The sequence below is a fragment of the Macaca fascicularis genome, chromosome 14, assembly GCF_037993035.2.
Source record: "Macaca fascicularis isolate 582-1 chromosome 14, T2T-MFA8v1.1".
Taxonomy (NCBI): Eukaryota; Metazoa; Chordata; class Mammalia; order Primates; family Cercopithecidae; genus Macaca; species Macaca fascicularis.
This window is the reverse complement of record NC_088388.1, coordinates 132,220,916-132,240,841: the sequence shown is the minus strand read 5'-3', so window position 1 is coordinate 132,240,841 and position 19,926 is coordinate 132,220,916. Positions and strand designations below refer to the sequence as shown.

Here is a 19,926-nt window from a genome sequence, read left to right as displayed (position 1 = left end):
GAATGCTGATCCAGGGCTTATCTTGTGACACTATGATGCCCCTTGACAGAGGAGCTCTTGCTGTCCCCAACTTTGATTCAGTCACTGCATATCCAGTTGTCCCTTGGTATCTGAGAAGGATTGGTTCCAGGATCCCCCTTGGATACCAAAATCCACAGATGCTCAAGTCTCTGATATAAAATGTGATAGTATTTGCAGATTACCTGTGTACATCCTCCTATATACTTTAAGTCATCTCTAGATTACTTATAATACTCAGTGCAATGCAAATGCTATGGAAATAGTTATACTGTATTTTAGGATTTGTATTATTTTTACTGTTATATTGTTATTTTTAAAAAACATTTTTGATTCACAGTTAATTGAATCTGCAGATGTGAAACCTACAGATTCGGAGGGCTGCCTCTATTAGGTAAGGTAACACTGTCTGCTCTGAAATTTTGGTGACTTAGTAGCATGGACATTTCTCTCTTGCCCGTGTAACAGTTTGGTGTGGCATTTCTGATCGGCAGGTGCGGTTCCATCCCCTGATGGCTCAGACGCTTATGATTGTTCATTCCGTGGTCGCGTGGGCTCCTGGGCCTTGCTGCCGCTTTCTCTAGATGGTGGGAGGAGAAAGAGATCTGAGGGACTGCAGACACCTCTTAGAAGGCTTGACCTGGAAGAGGCACCCGTCACTGTGACTCATGCTCCATTGGCGAGCGCTGTCCTGTGAGGCCATGCTTCACTACAAGGGAGGACAGCCTTGCTGTGTGCCCAGAAAGGAGTAAAACAGAAAGCTGGGTGCTGGGGCACAGCTAGGAAACTATTGCTGGCCACCCTTCAGGTGGCCAAATATCTGTGTTGCTCTCTGTCCTGTGCAGAACATGCTCACACACCCTGGCCTCAAAGCGGCAGTCTTTGCCCTCAAGTCTCATGTAGCTTCTCAAGGTCTGGTGAGCTGCAAGCTAGCAAGGCAATTTATCTGCCCTCAGGATACAACTGGGATGCAAGGACGAGAAAGCTGGCCCGTGTCCATGGGTGACATGCCACATCCATGGATGGGGTGGAGTTTTGCTGGTGGACAATGTGAGGCGCTCTACCCTGGCAGTGGGGATGCTGCATGGTGAGACCTGCCTCTGCTTGCTGTGGGGATGCTGCATGGTGAGACTTGCCTCTGCTTGCTGTGAGAGATGTCCTTGTCCATTGTCCTTCAGAGTCCCTGCCTACCCTCTAGGAGGCACTTCCTTATCCACCCACTCCGTGGTCACAGCTGACACCAAGGGGCGCATCTGGGCATGTGTCTGCTTCTGATTAATGGACACTTTTTACTCACAGGCTCTTATAGGCCAGCAAACAGTTTCTTTGGTATTCAATTCCCTCAAAAACTTGGTAGGTTTCTCAACTATTTGCTTCCAGTCAGTTCCAAATACTAGTATCAGCAGCTAAAGTTCTTTCCAAGATCTCCTCCTCAAGTGTACTTAAATTCTTTCCTGCCCGGAGCCGTCCTCCCTCACACTTTAATGAGACATCAGAAACAGTAGGCTTGGAAGGTTTTGAGTTTGCTAGGCTGCCATAACCAAGTACCACAGATTGGCTGGCTTAAACAAAAGAAGTGAACTGTGTCTCAGTCCAGGGGACTAGAAGCCTAAGATCAAGGTGCCAGCGGGGGTGCTCCTGCCCAGGGCCAAGGGCCGGGAGGGAGACGCTGCTCCGTGCCTCTCTCCTAGCGTCTGGTGGTTTGCTGGCAATCTTTGGTGTTCCTTGGCTTCTCTATGTCACCTCAGCCTCTTCTTTCATCTTCGTGCCACGTTCTCCTTGTGTGTCTGCCTCTTTGTCCAAATCTCTCCTTTTTATAAGGACTCCGGTCATACTGGATAGGGGCCCATTCCACTCCAGTGTGACCGCATCTTTGCAATTGCATCCGTGATGACCCTATTTCCAAATAAGGTCACATTCCGAGATATTGGGGGTCAGAACTTTAGCATACGATTACTTAGGGGACAGTGTTCACCCCATCATGGAAGAGAAGGAAGTGTCTTTAATTCGATCTTTGTTACAGGGCTGGGACCCTCTGCTTAACTGAGAATTATCAATGGGCCTTTGTTCTCAAAGCCCCTTTTATCTCTCTTCCAGCTCTTCAGTGCCCACATTTCTGAACTCTCTTCAAATATTCTTCCTAGAAGGAAAACCCATCCCCATTAGAAGGAAAGGAAAGGGGCATACGGTGAACACCTACTATGTGCCAGCGTCTGTCACATATCTTGTATCTCTTTTCTCATTTGGGGATTCTGTGAAATGAGGATGGATCATACAGGCCTGGGAGGAGAGAACTTTTCTGGGAACAACCTCTACACCCTGTGCCCACTCTCTAACCTTTTCAAGCCTTTGTTCTGATGTCAGCTTCTAGGCGAGCCTTCCCTGAACACTCCATTTAAAATTAGACTGCTCTGCATTTCTCGTCTCTCCTTTCCCTTGCCCCCATGGCATTCATCCTCACCACCTTCCAACCGAGTGTGCGATTTCCTAAGTTTTGAGTTCATCGTCTGTCTCTCAGCACTGCTGGGCTTCACAAAGACGGCAGAGAGTTTGCCTGCTCTGTTTGCTGAAGTGTTCAGTGCCCAGAGCTGTGCCATGCGGGAAACTCAGGGCGCATTCAGTAGAGCCCTGTTGGGAGAATGGATTGTAGGTGTCTGGATCTTCCCTGCAAGACTGAGGCTAAAGGCAAGCAGCGGGGCTGTAGGAGCTGCAGTGAAGCAGATGGGCTTAGCACCCCCGGGGCTGGTTGGAGTCTCCGCCCGATGCTCTATCAACTGGGTAGCCTGGGAAAAGGCAGTTTATCTTTCTGTTCTTTAGTTTCCTCCTTGGAAAATGGGGCAATAACAGTACATCTCTCCCAGGGCTGTTGTGAGGATTAACAAGTAGCGTGCATGAAGGAACACTTGGCAGGGGCTGGGCATGCTGGAAGTGTTCAGTAAACGTGGTTTCTACTTGTTAAAGCCGTTGTTAATAACACCAATTTTCACAAAAGAAAGCCTCTCTGCTTTTTCCTGTGTCTTTTCACTGTTGATATATTTGACCCCTTATCTTAGAGGTCATGAAATGGTACCTCTGTAGGTAAGAAAGCACAGGATGGCTTTTGCTGTAAAACACTTCATTTTATTCCATTTCTTTCCTACCAGTTTCCTTGGACAGTCACGTGCGTGTGCAGCCGAGAGGACGCTGGACTCCAGGCAGCAGGTTCTGTCGACCCCACCTGGCTGGATCACCTCAGCCTGTGAGTCTTATGGGCCTCGGCCTGTTTATTCATGAAATAACAGGATTTCTTTCTCAGTAGAGTATTTGAAGAGAGTTCCAACATTTGGGGCGTTGAAGGGTTGGAATAGAGATGAAGCCGGAAGGGACTTGGAGGAACAAAGGCCCATTGATAATTTTCAGTTAAACTGAGGGACCCCAGTGATGTGTAAGGCACCTTCAGTTCTCACTTCCCCTGATACTGCCGCCTATGGGTCAGTCTGGAATATTCCTTCACAGTCGCAGTTGCCGCAGTCTCTAGATTGCCTGTGCTGCCAAGCTTGCCACACCCACTCAGCTTCTGATGCCATTTAGGCTGGAAGTGCCTTTGGTCTTGCGAAAGTCTTTTCCTGAGCCATCTGTGACCTGCAGGATTAGCTTTGGTTCTCCAGCTTCACTGTGCAGTTTCTCCCTGTGTCTTCAGTTCTTATCTCGCTTTCCTTCTGCCTAGCTCTCCTTCCTTCCCCCAGAACTGTGCCTATTTTCATGGCTGGTCTGGACTCCATTTGCAGGTGGGCAGGTAACATATTGGTTATTGAAGGCATCCTGGGAACCCCAAGACACAAATAATCCTCCTTTCACCTCGTGCCTGCCTAAAATTCCACATGTCGTTTATTTATTTGTTTTGGCTTAAACTGCAAGTTCTTGTACAGAGCCCACCTTTCCGGGGCATGTGAGGGAGGGTGTGTGGCGTGCTGTGCTATCACCCGTCTGCTGGGGGAATCATTTCCAACCCTTTCTTGAGGGGAGTTCTTGAGAGTGGTAGGGAGAATGGTGGCCACATTGTCATATTTTGACCAGCGCTGCCCAGAGCCATGTCTCCCGTGGTCACGTGTAGGACACACCAGTGTATCCCTCCGTCTTTGTGCAGCTGGGTCTGCCGACTCTGGGTTTAGGGCCTCTGGGCAGAGCACCAGCAGTCCCTGGCTGGCCTCTGGTCTTTCTGCTCCGCCAGAGGCCAAGCTTAGCAGGGAAGGGCTCATGTGCTGACTGGGCGGCCCAGAGTGCCTCCTTAGGGCTGGTGGCCTGAGTCTCAGAGGTTTGGGTGCAGGGGAGTAAGGACAACAGGGGTGGAGCCATGGGTGTGGAGAAGGCAACCAGAGTCTGGCAGAAGCTAGTTTGTGAACATGAAGTGTATTCCTACTGGGGTCCTGGGCACTCTGGGCACTCTGCGTTGTTGAAGTGTGGGACTCAGAATTCATTGGTGAGAGCAGCCGCTGGCTGTATTAGTTTTCTATTGCTACCGTAACAAATGATCACAAACTTTGGACTTAAAACACAAACGTATCATCAGACAGTTCTGTAACTCGGAAGTCCAGCTGAGTTACGGTCAAGGTGTCAGCAGGGCTGTGCTCCACTCCGGATTCACTTTCTGCATTCACTTGCCCTTTCCACCTTCTGGAGTTCCTTGACTCATGGACCCCTTCTTCTGTCTTCAAAGCTGGCAACCTTGCATCTCTCTGGCCACATCTTCCTTTCTGACCACAGCCCGGGAGGGTTTCTCTTCTTTTAAGGACTCATGTCATTAGATAGAGCCCATCTGGACAGACCAGGATAACTCAAAGTGCTTAACCTTACTTACAGCAGCAAAGTCCCTTTTGCCATGCTAGGTGACCTATGCACAGAGTCTGGGGGTTGGCACGTGGCTGTCTCTGCTGGCACACTATTCCGCATACCACCGTAGTAGTACCTAGACAAGCCTGAGCAAGACCCTAGGAATGAGCTGCTGGGAAGGCCTGGCTCTCACAGAGCAGGGACTCTGGGAAGGGGGCAGTTAGGGAAGAGACATTACTGTGGCCGGACTTTCAGCCTTGCTTTGGGCAGTGTGGAAGTGTGATGGCTAGATGCTCACAAACTCATTTCTTCTTCCCAGGGGCACAGCTGATGTAAGCCTTCCTTACAGTTGTATGGGGCCACAGGACTGAGCTGTGGCCAGTGAAATGTGGGTTGAGGTAAGGCGTGCTACTTCCAGGCACTGACCGTATGATCCTCCACACTGGCAGGATGCACAAGACCCAGGGGAGGCTGCTGAGCGCTGGTGATGGAGAATCAGCCAGACAGAAGATGTCTGTGTGGGAGCTGTGACCTTCCCACATGTGTGGGACCACAACATGAATGACAAGACTCTATAGCGTTAAGGTGTTGAATGATGGGATTCTTAGCTACCGAAGTTAGTCTCCCCTGAATAATACAGATATTGATGCCAGAAGTGGGTGCTTCCATAATAAAAATGCCTGAAACATGGGATATTGGCTTAATATTCAGGCTGTGGGTGGTGAGGAGACACATCCAGAAGGCTGGAAGGCTGGCAAGTCCTGTGTTGCTGTGGCAAAGTGTTTGGTAGAACTTCACAGCGATGATCTGGAAGGGAGACCATGTGCCTGAGATTTTAGCACTAGGGGAAGTGTTTAGAAAATAGAACATTAGCAGTGTGTGTATATTTATGTGTGGTGGGCTTCTATTGTCTGCCTTTGGCAAAGTATCACAAGAAGAAGGAAGTTAGGAAAGAATGAGCTGATTTAAAATAAATGTAAAAAAGGGAGTAAGAAGAATGCAACAGTGTGGTGCACCAAACATGTTCCAACCGTTATTGCTGTGTAACAAATTACCCTAAAACTTCGTGCATACGCCATGTCTTATGCTCCTGGCATCTGTGCGTCAGGAACTCCAGCAGGACACAGCAGGGACATCCTGCCTCTGCTGCACAGTGTTTGGGGCTCTGCTGCAAGACCCGAAGCTGGGGACTGGGGTTATCAGAAGGCTGGTTCACGCGTGTGTCTTGTGGCTGATTCTGGCTGTTGCCTGGAGACTCAGTGCCTGTCCACGTATACTTCTCCCTTTGGTCTCCCCATGTGGGTTCGTTTGAGCTTCCTCACAGCATGGCGGCTGGGTTGCCAGGCAGAAGTTGTATCACTTTACCCCCTGGCTTTAGCAGTCAGGCGGTGTCACCTCTGCCTCATGGCAGTTGTTGTTAGCAAGTCACTAAGGCCAGCCCGTATGCAGAGCAAGGGGAGTCAGGCTCCACCTCATCATGGGCTGAGCGTCAAGGCTCTGGGAGAACACGTGACATTGGCAAGATCGCTATGGCCACGGCCAGTTTTGGGAAAATCCAGTCTACCACAGAGGGGTTGGAAAAGCTGCCTGCTTCCTTAACAGTAAGGAATGGGATAGAGAAACACTGAGACAGAGACCCATTAATGAGTTTCAATTGAAGAAAGTGATTTAGTCCTGTAGCAGAAAGTCAGATTGGGATGTAGCTGTCCCATTCAAGCCTACTGTTCCACATAGTCTCAAGACAGTCGCTGAGAACAAGAGAGGCGGGAGGGTAAGGGAGGAAACAACGAAATCAAGCACATTTTGTAATTATGTCTAGGAAAGAACCTTGAGAGTGTTTGCTTTGCAAACGGAGCTGTCTGGAAGCAGATGGATCAGACATAATTAAGTTTTTGAGTTCAAAAGGTCCAGTAGAGGACTGTAAGACCCTACAAGATAGGGGAGCCAGGGACGGAAGAAGTCCTGGTCTCTGAAGGACCCTCCTGACCCCCACACCCGTCCCCAGTCATCCCTACTGGTCCACAGTAGACTGGGATGCAAGCAAGAAATAAGCCTTTGGGGTGTCTGTAAATAGCAGTTAGTCTACCCTGACTAATACAGGCTGTTTTCCTGGCATATCCTTTGAAGGAACAGTAAATAACATTTGTAAGTGAGTCCACTTCTCTAATGGCCTGCGCACCAATTCCCTGCCTCTCCCACTCCCGCCAGCCATGGCTGATTACTTCAAGGGTGCACAGATGACATAAACCAAGCCAGTCGGATTATGGACCTTAGGCATTTGGAATTGGGAGTTTAGTAGGCTGGTGTTTTGCATTCAGGATGAGAGAAGCCCAGTGGAGCTGGTGGGCTGTGTGGCCACTGCCTGCTGCTACACACGGAAGCAGGGGCCTGGGCTGCAGAGAGAGCACTGCTGAGCAGACACAGTGAGAGGACACCGTGCCCTGGGCTGTCAGGGAGGTATCCTGGTGCTAGCCTGTGTCCCAGCTGTCGTTTCTTGGGTTCTATGAGGTCCCTGATTCACATGATGAATTCCCTCTGGCCAAATCTAGTTTTAGTGCGTTTCATTTATCACAAATAAGTGTTGATTGAGACACAAGCCACAAAGAAGAGTGATCATGATATTTTGGGTGGAAAGAGAAGGTTACAAACAGATTGTACATTATGATTTTGAACTTGTGACAATAATTATTGTATAGATATATAAGAAACGTGGAGTAGACACCAACGTATAAACAAGGGTTATCTCAGGAGGTGGAGGAGAGTATAGGTAATTAATATTGAATTTTTCCTTTTTGCTGAGAATGTATATTGCTTGTATTGCTAAAGTAATCAGAAAAAAATCAGGTTTCTTTTATATTGTAGATTTGGGGGTACGTGTGCAGGTATGTTACAAGGGTATATTGTGTGATGTTGACGTTTAGGGTACAACAGAACTGTTTGCACAGGTACTGAGCATAGTACCCAATAGGGAGTTTTTCAACTATTGCCTCACTCCCTTCCCCTCCTCTAGTAGCTCCTAGTGTCTATTGTTTCCATCTTTCTGTCCATGAGTCCCCAGTGTCCAACTCCCACTTACAAGTGAGAACATGTGCTATTTGGTTTTCTGTTTCTGCATTAACTCACTTAAGACAATGGCCTCCAGCTGCATCCAAGTTGCTGCAAAGGACATGATTTCATTCTTTGTTATGGCTGCATAGTATTCCGTGGTGTATGTGTACCACATTTTCTTTATCCAGTCCACCACTGGTGGGTGCTTACATTGATTCTGTGTCTTTGCTGTTGTGAACAGTGTTGTGATGAACATATGAGTCCATGTGTCTTTTTGGTAGAATGCTTATTTTTTTGTGGGGCGGGGAGTATATAACCAGTAATGTGATTGCTGGGTCAAAGGGTAATTCTAGGCTTAGTTCTTTGAGAAATCTCCAAACCCCTTTCCACAGGGGCAGGACTAATTTGCGTTCCCACTAATAGCATAGGAATGTTTTCTTTTCTCCACAACTTTGTCAGCATCTGTTGTTTTTGACTTTTTAATAATAGCTATTCTGACTGGTGTGAGATGGTGTCTCACTGTGGTTTTCATTTGCATTTTTCTGAAGATCAGTGATGCTGAGCATTTTTTCATATGTTTGCTGCTTGTATGTCTTTTTTTGAGAAGTGTCTGTTCATGTCCTTTGTCCACTTTTTAATGTTTTTTTGCGTGTTGAAAACCAGGTTTTTTTGTTTTGTTTTGTTTTGTTTTTTTGATGGAGTCTTGCTCTGTTGCCAGGCTGGAGTGCAGTGACACGATCTAGGCTCACTGCAACCTCAGCCTCCGGGGTTCAAGCGATTCTTCTGCCTCAGCCTCCTGAGTAGCTGGGACTACAGGCCTGTGCTATTGCACCTGGCGAATTTTTGTATTTTTAGTAGAGACAGGGTTTCATTATATTGGCCAGGCTGGTCTCAAACTCCTGACTTTGTGATCTGCCAGCCTCGGCCTCCCAAATGAAAATCAGTTTTTAAACATATGACCTACCTGAAAAGGAAACTGAGGAACACAAAACAAATTGAAAAACAGTTGGCAGATTTCTGGTTGGCAGGCCTTCACTTGGGCATGTCTCCCCTTACAGAGGGGGCCTTGGGTTTCCCATTCTGCACCAGCTGTGAGCCTCATGTAGTGGCCCTCTGTCACTGTATTCTGCCACAGTTCAGCTGGGCTGCAGACTCTGGCTGTTAGGAAGGTAAAGACATTTGCCTTCTTAGGACTGGACCTCACTCCATCTGTGACAACTTGGTCTCTTGGCTACTCACTGTGGTCACCAAAGGTCATTTTGAAAAATCTGGGAGACTTCCTGGGCTTTTGTCTTCTCCAGCTCTCCCCCTTCCCTGGCCTCTTCCTATTTCCCTTCTTTTTTTATACTGCCAGCTCTGAACCCTGGACGTTCTGCTCTCTGGCCTGACTGGCTCTGCTGAAGGAGAGCTGGCTAGCCCTTAGGGCTGGCTTTTACCTTTGTGCCTTTTGAATTCTTTAGCTTTTGTTTCAGCCTTGTCCTGTCTGGCTTGGAGACATCTTCTTCCCAGGAGCCAGTTGGCTTGGATTTGTCTGATTTCCCAAAGCAGAGATGATTGGCCCAATTTGGCCCAGTGAACGTCCCCTCTCCTTCCTGTCTTCCTCTTAGAGGCCTGATCCTTCAGAGTGCTCAAAATCTCATTGCAAAAGCAGCATAGTTCAAACTCACAGCAAAAGGAAGACCCAGGCCATGAGCCTCTCCTGGCCAGCTCCCCAAACTCCCCGCCAGGCTCCTCTCCTGAAAGGACACGGGTAGTCTCCCGGCTTCAAAGGATTTAGGATGTCTGCCAAAATGGAATTGTCCCAGCTCTGTGCAAAATGCTGCTAGTTGAAAACTCCTATTTTGAAAATGCTGATGAAATTTTCATTTTATTGTTTGTTTTAATTATCATCCTCTTACTGCCTTGCAGCGATGTTCTCTCCCCCCTGCAGGAATGTTAGTGCAAACACAGCTGCATCCTTGGGCTCCTGCAGAAGGGGCCTAGAAGGAGTGAAACAGACTGCAGGCAGGAAATGAGTGTGACCCCAGCTGTCTGCACGGGCCCTAGGTTTGGGAGTGTCTCCATTGTGAGAATGTACCAGCAACAGGAGTAGGTCCCCCTGTGGGACACTGTCACTGACCAGTACTCTTGGGGCCTCCCTGTCCCTTCTCAGAGATGACTGTCCTTGATGGGGAAGTAGAGATGTGCTTTCAGTCTTCTTTTTGGGAGACGGAAGATTTATTTAGGAAATCAGAAGTTGCTGCTAAGAAGGAATCTATAGTTGATAGTCACTGAAGCACACTTCGGAAATGACTCGGTTGCTTTAAATGATATCTGTGTTTACACCTGAGGCATTGTGAATTATTCATGAGGATGTTGCGTCACTTGCCAGTCAGGATAAGCAAATATGGCTTTCCGGTTCTTGTAGCCGTGTAGGTCCTAGTGACGCAGTGCCTCACCCGCGCAGATCTTCTGCCTGTCACAGAGACTTTGTGGAGAACACAGCAGCTCTCCCAAAACACAAATGTCATTGATAATAACAATCATGAGCCTAAAAACCTATAAACCAAAAGAAGTATTATTCCCACTCCTACCCCTATTCCCACCCCAGAGAACCAAGGCGCTAAGAAGTTAAGTGTTAGGTTTAACGTCACAAAATAGGAGAGTCTGGAGTAAAACTCAGGACTGGCTTCAAGACTCATGTTCCATTTTTCTCACACAGGCCTGAGTCAACCAAAAAGCACAACAGAACTCAACACAACAAAACACTTTGTTGCTGCTTGAAGGCTACAGATAGCTTTCTAACCCTGCACTGTGGGAGGTATTTCATCATCCAGTTTTTCAATTCCCCTTGGATTCACTTTTTTTAGATGCCTAGACTGTGACAATGTGAGGTGAGAAACCTCACTTAAGGGTGTACAAATCCTCCGAATATGTTGATACTTATTTTGATGTAATGGGATTTGGTGGGAGCTTTGCTAGGGAAATCCTGAGTTAGTGTGTACTGACGGCAGTCAGGGAGTTTATGTGACAGCTGGAAAAGATATTGCTTAACCATCAGTATCAAGAAGGATTAGGACAACACCTTGGATTTTGTCGTGAGTGGCTGCCCTGTGGAATTAGGGTTCAACGTTCACCCTTATATTCATGAGGTCAGTCTCCTGTCCTTCTGACTCTCTTACTGCCAGTGCCCCGCCCATTCTCCTACTGCTGGGGAAGACACAATTACACATATACAGTTATATTTTCAGAGCACATAGGACTGTGTACTGAAGGCTTTCTTCTGCCTCTCTTTATGGATCCTTTGAAATTTCATTGTCTCATCAGAGGATCGAATTCAGTGAATGCTTTACAATTAGGTTTTGATGGATAAGAGATGGGAGAAGTACCAGTATCACAGTATCCAGTTGCAAATATCATTTATTAATCTGAGAAGGCAGAGGGATTTAGGGCTTTCTGAGTCAAACACTGAAAAGCTGAACACTTTCCGTCTTTAAAAGCTCAGGAACTGGGCCCACAGGCCAGCAGGATCACTTCCTTGCCGTGTAAATTCGTGTTTTAGCTGAAGGTCTCTCTCAGTGCAGGAAGAGGCCTTTGTCAAAAGCAGGCTCCGTATGGCAGCTGTCCCAGGCCTGGCCCCATTTCCTTCCCCCCAACTCCTCCTTTCTCGTGGTGGCTTTCTCGCTCTTTTTCTTGCTATGGGGCTGGGGTCTCTCAGGACTTATCAGGTGCACCCATTCACTGGGCTTCACTGTATGAGATGGGGCTCAGCTGGAGGCAGCAAGTGTAGGGGGAAGAAAGGGCTGATTGAATTTGCTTTGGGACCAGCTCCAAGTCCTGCAAGGCTTGCAAATGTTTAGGGGGTGATTTCCATATCACTCTAAAGTTGCTTGTCTTTCTCCCAAAGGGAAAGGCTGCTGCCAAAAGTGGAGGACTTAAAGCTGGAGGCCGCCCCAAAGACGGGGAAATGAAGAAAGCGCCGTTTCTGGAGCTCCCTGACGTGTGTGTGTGTGCGCGTGAGTGCACGTGTGCTGGTCTTTGGCTCCTTGTTAATTCCCTATAACAGATCACAGTGCCGAGGAGAAGCCAGGGCGTCTCTAGGCATTTGGCCAGCAGCAGGGGCACAGTGTGAGGCCTGGAAGGGAATTCTTGGAAGAAAATGGAATGCTGTAAAGTGGGAATCTTGGGTACTATGGGATGACAGGTGGGGCGGGGTGGCCACGAGTTTGGAGTGACTGTCCATGAAACGAAGCAGTTGAGGAAATTCAGCAGGGGGAGCCTGGATAGGTCTATTTACAGTTGGCTCTGCTGAAATCCCTTTAGGAAGTCACTTGCTGGCTTCGTCTCACATAGTTTCTAGGCTGTGGGTGGAGATCATGATCCTTTTGGAGCTCTCTGGTTCGTAATTCTGTGGAGGAGGAAGATACCAAGATGAATAAGCTGCTGTCCCTGCCTGTGAAGAGCTTGTGGCTGAGCGAGGGAGACAGGTGCAAGGCTTGGAGAAAGTGTGATATCTGCTGTGTCTGACTTGGTGGGAGGAAGAACACATGACTTCTGAGGTCCTTTCTAATTCTGAGGTTCTGGGTCTTCACAAAGCCACGTCAGTGAAGTCATTCATTTATTTCTTTGATGATGTAGAAGTTACATGTTAAGTATCTTTAATAAGCCAGGCCCTGGGGCTATACTGAGAAAAAAGACTGACATTCCTCTACAGATATGGAACTGAGAATTTTAACAGGTTTTGAGGAGGTGGTTACAAGAGCATTTGGTATAAGGAAGGATCAATATACATGACACCACACTCAGACGGAGCCTCCTCGGGGGTGCTCCGGGACAGTTTCTTAGAGCAAGTGACGTTTAATTCGTACCTGATGAGGATTGGCTGGGGGAAATGGGACAAGAAGGTCTTTCCTCAGGGACATCTTCAGGGAGCAGAGAGCAGGGTGGCCGGAGAGGGAAAAGCTGGGGAGAAAGTGAAGACAGATTTAGACAGGAAGGGAAACAGAAGCCAATTACGTCTGGCTTTGCCCTGGATTATCTGTATCTTCAGAAAGGGGAAACGATGAAAGCTTTGAGGAGGAAACCATGACTCCATCAGGTCAAAAGTCACTCGTCAGAGAGGTCTTTTCTGACTGCGTCCGTGGAAATTGTGTTTCCCTGATGAAGCAATCTCGAAGTACGCAGAGCTTTTCCTTCAGAACACTTCAGCTGACTTACCATAAAAATCTTTTTCATGTTTTTTATTTTAATGGCCATCTCTCCCCAACGCTAATGCAAGGATCACTGCGGCTTTCCTGGCCAGTCTCTGGCCAGTGCTCCTCCCACTGGCTGACCCCTTGTGGAGATGCAGTGGTGATGGCTGAACACGAATTGGGTTGGTGGTGGTTAAGGATTCCTCTACCTGAGTTGGGAATAGCTCTTTCAGAAGACCAGGTGAGAGGGAAACGCAGGTTGAAACAGGTGGGAGGCAGCAGTGACAAATGGAAAGATGCGGCAAAAACGGAGAAGCCCTCAGGGGGTAGAAGCCACAGGATGTTGCTGTAGGGTGGACGAGAGGAAAGGGAGGGGGATGATGCCCAGGGTTCTGGCTAGTGGATGAATAATGCTGCCATTTATTGAGAGAAGAGCTCTGGAAGAGGAGCCTCTAAGTGATTGGGGGGTGAAGGTGAGTTCTGATCGGGGCCAGCTGCCCCCATGGCCAGCCTCAGGGTCACATTTGGCTCCTTTCATCTTGCACACCAGCAGTCTCCTCACAAGCTCTATAGCTGTCCCCCCCCGCCCCCATCCTCTGTACGAGGCTACTTTTCCATCTGGCTTTCCTATGTTCGTTGAGTTTGTTGTCCATGACAAGAATCCGATGTGAGCAATTATCTTTTTTTCAACTCTTCCGATGGTCACTCAAGAAGTAGTGTGGGAAAGACCACAGGAGACTGATTCAGCCTCATGCACATTCCTTATTTCTGTGCAGGCTTCTGTTCTAATTCCTGCCCACTTAAATTAGGTTGATGGACGGGGTGGGGAGGTATGTGTTTTATCCAAACCTTTCTTGAAATCCTGTCCTGCCCACAAACCCCGAAAAGGGATCCTTTTTTATTATACTTTCTCTCAGTCAACGCAAATTGAATTAGAAGTAGGCATCTGACCCAAGGCCAGCAAACCCCACAGAGTTAGCAGGGGATAATCAGATACTCTCAGAAATTTGAGTGGAGACACGGAGATGTGGTCAGTGTAAGTTCTTGAGTTGAAAAGCCAAATAGACCAGGGGCCAGGGTGCTTTGAGGGCCCATGAAAATATAAGACCCATGGTGGAGAGATGAAATAAGGTAATCAGTTTATAGAAAGTAGACATTTGAGACCAACTGGAGGAAGGGAGAGAGGAGAACACTTTCCAGTTCTTGTGGGGTCCAGCTATATTCCCTTTCATGGGAGTGGAAGGACCTTATTCTTTTTCTCCTCACATGTCAACTGCGACCTTTAGAGAATGAGAATTTTGCCACTGCTCCCTGTAGCAGCAAGCTCAGGACAAAGCTTCTACTTTTTGTCTTTACTTATTTATATTTTTTTAATTTTAAAAGAATTATGGAATGTTGCAGATGTACAGACAAATAAAGAGAATAATAGAGCGAACTCATCAACTAGATTTACCAAATCTTAACATTTTCCCTTTGCCTATATTTCACTGAAGTTCCATATACTTCTCCTCAATCACATTCTTTTCTTTCTCTTTCTTAGGGGTACCACTGCTCAAATTTTGTTTCTTATTAAATATAATTTTCCATGTTTAACATGCCCATTGATGTTATAAAGTATTATTTTTCTTGCCATTCAACTTTATATAATCGGTTTTATTCTGCAAAAATGCCACGACATTTGTTTTCACTCAACATTATATATTTTAGATTTGTTCATGTTATTAACTGTAGGTTTAACCTTTTCTTTCTTTCTTTCTTTCTTTTTTTTTTTTTTTTGAGATGGAGTCTCGCTTTGTTGCTCAGGCTGGAATGCAGTGGTGCAATCTCGGCTCACTGCCACCTCCACCTCCTGGGTTCAAGCGATTTTCCTGCCTCAGCCTCCCGAGTGGCTGGGATTACAGGCACACACCACCACGCCCAGCTAATTTTTTTGTACTTTTAGTAGAGATAGGGTTTCACCATGTTGGCCAGGCTGGTCTCAAACTCCTGACCTCATGTGATCTGCCCACCTCAGTCTCCCAAAGTGCTGGGATTACAGACGTGAGCCACCATGCCTGGCCAGTTTAACCTTTTCATTTTCACTGCTGTGGAATATTCTGTTGCATGAATATGTCACAATTTATCCATTCTTCTGTGGATGGTCTTTTGGATTGTTTTCTGATTTTTTCAATTACAGAAAGTGTTGCAGTAAATCTTCTCATGCATGCCTCCCAAGACACACATGGGACTTCCCTAGGGAATGCACTTACAACTGCAGGTGCTAGATCTCAAGGCTGTACACATCTTCAACACAGCTAGATTTAGCCAAATTCCTTTCCAAAGTGGTTGTTCTAATTTTGCCTAGCTGCACATTCCAGTTGCTCCATATTCTCACCAACATTTGGTATCACCAGGCTTTTTAATCTTTGCCAAAGATGGATGTGAAATAGTGGATCACTGTTGCACATTGCATTTCTATGATTAATAGTGGAGTTGGCCATGTTCTCAGACATTTCCCATTTTTGCTTTTTTTCTTATGAATTGCCTCTTGATTCCAGTTGCCAATTTTTCCATGGGTTTTTTTTTTTTTTCCTTTTGCTTCTTGAGTTGGGATTTTAATATATTCCGGATATAAATATTTTGTTAATTGTATGTCTTGCATATGCCTTTTTCTCATATGTGGTTCTTCTCAATTTGTGTGTGACAACTTTTGATGTTCATAGGATTTCCATTGTAATGTGAAGACTTCTTTATGGCTTGTGTTTTTTGTGTCTGATGCAGTCCTTCCTTCCTTACCCTGAGGTCATCTAGTGTCTCGAATTTTTCTCTGAAGGTTTTTAAAGATTTGCTTTTGTATTTAGTTTTAAAATCCATATGGAATATGGGGTGAGGAATATAATTTGTTTTTATCCCACACTTTACCGGGTGCCTTTTATCATCACTCTGTCATATACCAATTTTCATTATATTTTAGGTTCTATCTGTCAGCGCTCCGTTTTGTTTTACCTGTTTCTGCAGCAACACCACACTGTCTTGACTATTGCTTCATGATGTCTTAATATTTGATTTAATAATTACTTTCACTTTGTACTTCTTCAAAAGTTTTAGTCAATTTTTGATTTTCTCTCTCTATTGTAGAATTAACTCATAATTCTTGAAGATCCATGCTTGCTTTTGATTGTATTATAAATTATATTTATAGATGAATCGATTTACAAAAACTTAAGTTGAGAATTGAGTTTCATAATATTATCTTCCCACCTGTGAAAATGACATACCTCTTTCATCTGTGTCTTCTTTAATATGTTTCAATAAAATTTTATTATTTTAGGCAGAAATGTAATATATATCTTTTGTTATTATTATTCCTCTACACCATTAACATTTTTGTAGTCTTTCGTTATCTTTAAGAATTATTAAATATTTTAAAAATATCCTTGCTGGTATATAGAAACACAATTGATTTTTATAAATTCATTATATCTATGACAAACTTGTTGAACTTTCTTATTGGTTCTGATTCTTTTCTATTCATTAATTTTTTCTCAGGTTTTATTCTTTTTAAAAGTTTTCTTTGGGTGTTACCTTTTTTTTTAATCTTCTTGATACTTAGGTTTTTTTTTCAATCTTCATTTTCTGGTAAATGCATTTTAAAGCTATACATTTACCTCTGAATACAACTTTAGCTGTGTGTTACAAGATTTAATACATTGCATTTTTATTGTTCAATTCTAAATATTTTATTAGCAGTGACTTACTATATTCAAAAGATTATTAAAGAATGCACTGAAACTTCTAACATATGTATGTTTTGACTGTCTTGATTTATCTCTTTATTGCTAGTTTTCATTTAATTACAATTTGTTAAAAATCTGTTTTATAAGATATTTATACTTTAAAATTTTCAGAAATGTTCTCTGTGCTACTTCAGGTTCTATTTTTATGAAAGTTTCCTCTATGTTCTTTGTTGGCACAGCACTCTATATTTGTGTCTATTTGCTCAAACTTGCTTACTTTGTTGTTTGAATCTTCTGTAATGTCTTTTCAAAAAACAGTCTTATTTAGGCATAGTTGATATGTAAAAACCTCCTGCACATGTTTAATCTACACAATTTGATGACTTTGAACTTATTATGCATACATGCAAGATAGCATCACTGAATCAAGGTTGTAATATATCAATTACTTCCCCCAGTTTCCTTGTGTTCCTTTGGGTGCGTGTGTGGGGGTTGAAGGAGTCAAAAGCAGTTAACATTGTGGACTGGGTGTTAGGTGTCAGTTTCACCAGATGAAAAGATCCCTAGAGACCTGTTAAAGCCCTCCTTTGGGTGCGTCTTGTTTTAAAAGCTAAAAACAGCTTAAAACCCAGCTAAATAAAAAAACTAAAAAGCTAAAAACAGATCTACTTTCTAAATAAATTTTTAAGTGCTCAATACTGTATTGTTAATTATAAGTGCTATGCTGTACAGAAGATTTCTAGAACTTACTTTGTATATTTAGTGTTCCTTTTGCATAACCAAAACTTTATAACTATTGAGTAAAACCTTTTCATTTCCACCTCCCTCCAGCCCCTGGTGACACCATTCTGTTCTCTGCTTCTATGTTTGACTATTTTAGATATCTCATATAAATAAAATCGTGCAGTTTTGTCCTTCTATGACTGGCTTAGTTTATGTAGCATAATTTTCTCTAGGTTCATCCATGTTGTCACAAATTGTAGGATTTCCTTCTTTTTTAAGACTGAATAATATTTCTTTGTATGTTTATACTTAATATCTTTATAAATTTAATTTACTTTATTTACTCATTTGGGAAACAAACATCCTAAAATCTCCAAGTATAATTGTAAAGTTGTCATTTCCTATGTGCAAATTTGTTGGTTTAAAAATATTTTGAGGCTCAATTATTATTTGCATCAAACAGCAGACTTGTTATGACATCCTGGTGAATTGTTTTGCTGATCACTATTCTGTGGCCCACTGTGGTAGACTCTGCATCATTGTTAAAATATTTATTCCCTGTGCTAAGAGAAGGTTGTATTTCCCTTCTCCTTGACATAAGTGTTAGTTGTGTGACTTGGTTTGGCGAGTGACATCTGAGTAGAAGTGAGAAGCATCACTTTCAAACAGAAGACTTAAGAACCAGAAGTTGCTTCATAATATCTTTTTCTTTCTTCTTCCATGAGACAGTTTTTGTTTTAGATAGAGATGAACCCATCAGCTCAGGTCCAAGGGTCAACGTACGGTAAAGCAGAGCTTCCCCTCTCTGAGACAGGTGTGTTGCATGAGTAAGAAGCAAGTCACTGAGATTCTCTGGGTTGTTTGTTATTGCAGCTTAACCTAACCGATCATGACTAATATTTCCAATTCATTCCTCCTAATGCCTTTGCCTTAAGGTCAGTTTTGTTTATCAGTATTATAGCAGCTCCATTTTTCTTTGAAGTAGTATTTGCCTGGTATATCCTTTTCAATCTTGTTCCTTTCAGTTTCCCTTCAATTTCTGTGTGTCTCCCGTAAACCACATTTAGCTATATTTTGTTAGTGTTTTTTATTCCATTCTGGGATGCCCTTTCCATTTAAATTTATTGTTTTTACCAGTGTATTTCATCTGTCTTATTTTGTGATTTCTATTTATTATTCTTTTACTTTTGCCTTTTTCCTCCCATCATCTACAAATGGGTGTAGTGGGACAAATAGCCTTCAAAAAGATATGTCGTCTTCCTAATCTTCTGAATCTGTGAATCTTGCTTTATTTGGCAAAAGAACATGATTGAGGATCTTGAGAGGAGAAGCTTGCTGTGTATGATCCAGGTGGACCTCATGTGCAATGACGCGTATCCTTACAAGAGGGGCACACACAAGAGGAGGTGGCTCTGTGACTGTGGAGTGGAGACTGGAATGAGGTAGGCCCAAGTCAAAGAATGCTGACAGCCACCAAAGCTGCGAGAGACGAAGAACAAGTTCTCCCTTCAAGCCTCCAGAGAAAGTGTAACCCTGCCAATACCTTGATGTCGAACTTCTGGCCTCCAGAGATGTGAGAGAATTGGCTTCTGTTGTTTTAAGCTACACAGTTTGTGGTTATTTGTCAGAGCAGCCCCAGGAAACGAACACAACTAGCAATAATAGTGTTCTTACCCCACAGGGTTATCGTGAGGATTAAATGAGATAATGCAAGAAAGGGGTTATCAGGGCCTGGCCTGCATTAAGTGCTCAGTAGTTGTTAGCTGTAATTCTATTTATTATTTTCTGTTAGCTATTATTTTATTTATTATTATTATTATTATAGTTGTTAGCTGTTATTCTATTTACCATTATGAGTAAAAATAGGTTTCAGGTTCAGTTCTGTAGAAGAGCCTGAGACGGAGATTTTTATGCAAGGTATTTATCGAGGGGGTAAAACCTATAAGAGAATGAAGGAAGCAAGATAGGGAATATAGTAGGAAGGAATGATATTCGGCTTCCCCAGCACCAAATCTGTGTTAGCCAGGGTTCTCCAGAGACAGATCCAATAGGATATGTGTGTATGTGTGGGCAGACAGATAGATGAGAGACAGAGAGAGAGAGGTAGAGAGAGAAATTGAGAGAGAGAAAGAGAGAGAGAGAAATTGAGAGAGAGAAAGAGAGAGAGAGAAATTGAGAGAGAGAGAGAGAGAGAGAAAGGAAAGTGGATTTATTAGGGAATTGGCTCACATGATTATGGTGGCTGACAAGGTCCATGACAGGTCATCATCTGCAGGCTGGAGACTCTAGGTTGGCTCAGTCCAAGTCTGAAGGCCTCAGAGCCAGGGCAGCTGATGGCGTAACTCAGTTCGAGGCCGAAAGCACTAGGACCTTGGGGGCCACTGGTGTCATGAGTTCTGGAGTCCAGAAACCAGTGCATTGGAGTTCTGATGTCCAATACA

At 44.5% G+C, this 19,926-nt stretch overlaps 1 long non-coding RNA gene across 2 annotated transcripts in view; it reads left to right on the top strand.

Moving 5' to 3' along the window:
• The window catches only part of LOC102125897 (uncharacterized), a 181,877-nt gene that overhangs the window by 10,125 nt on the left and 151,826 nt on the right, over nt 1-19,926 (top strand). For both annotated transcript variants that reach the window (XR_012423938.1, XR_006692087.3), the window contains exon 2: nt 3,162-3,256. This is a non-coding gene — a long non-coding RNA (uncharacterized lncRNA). The remainder of the gene's footprint in view (nt 1-3,161; nt 3,257-19,926) is intronic.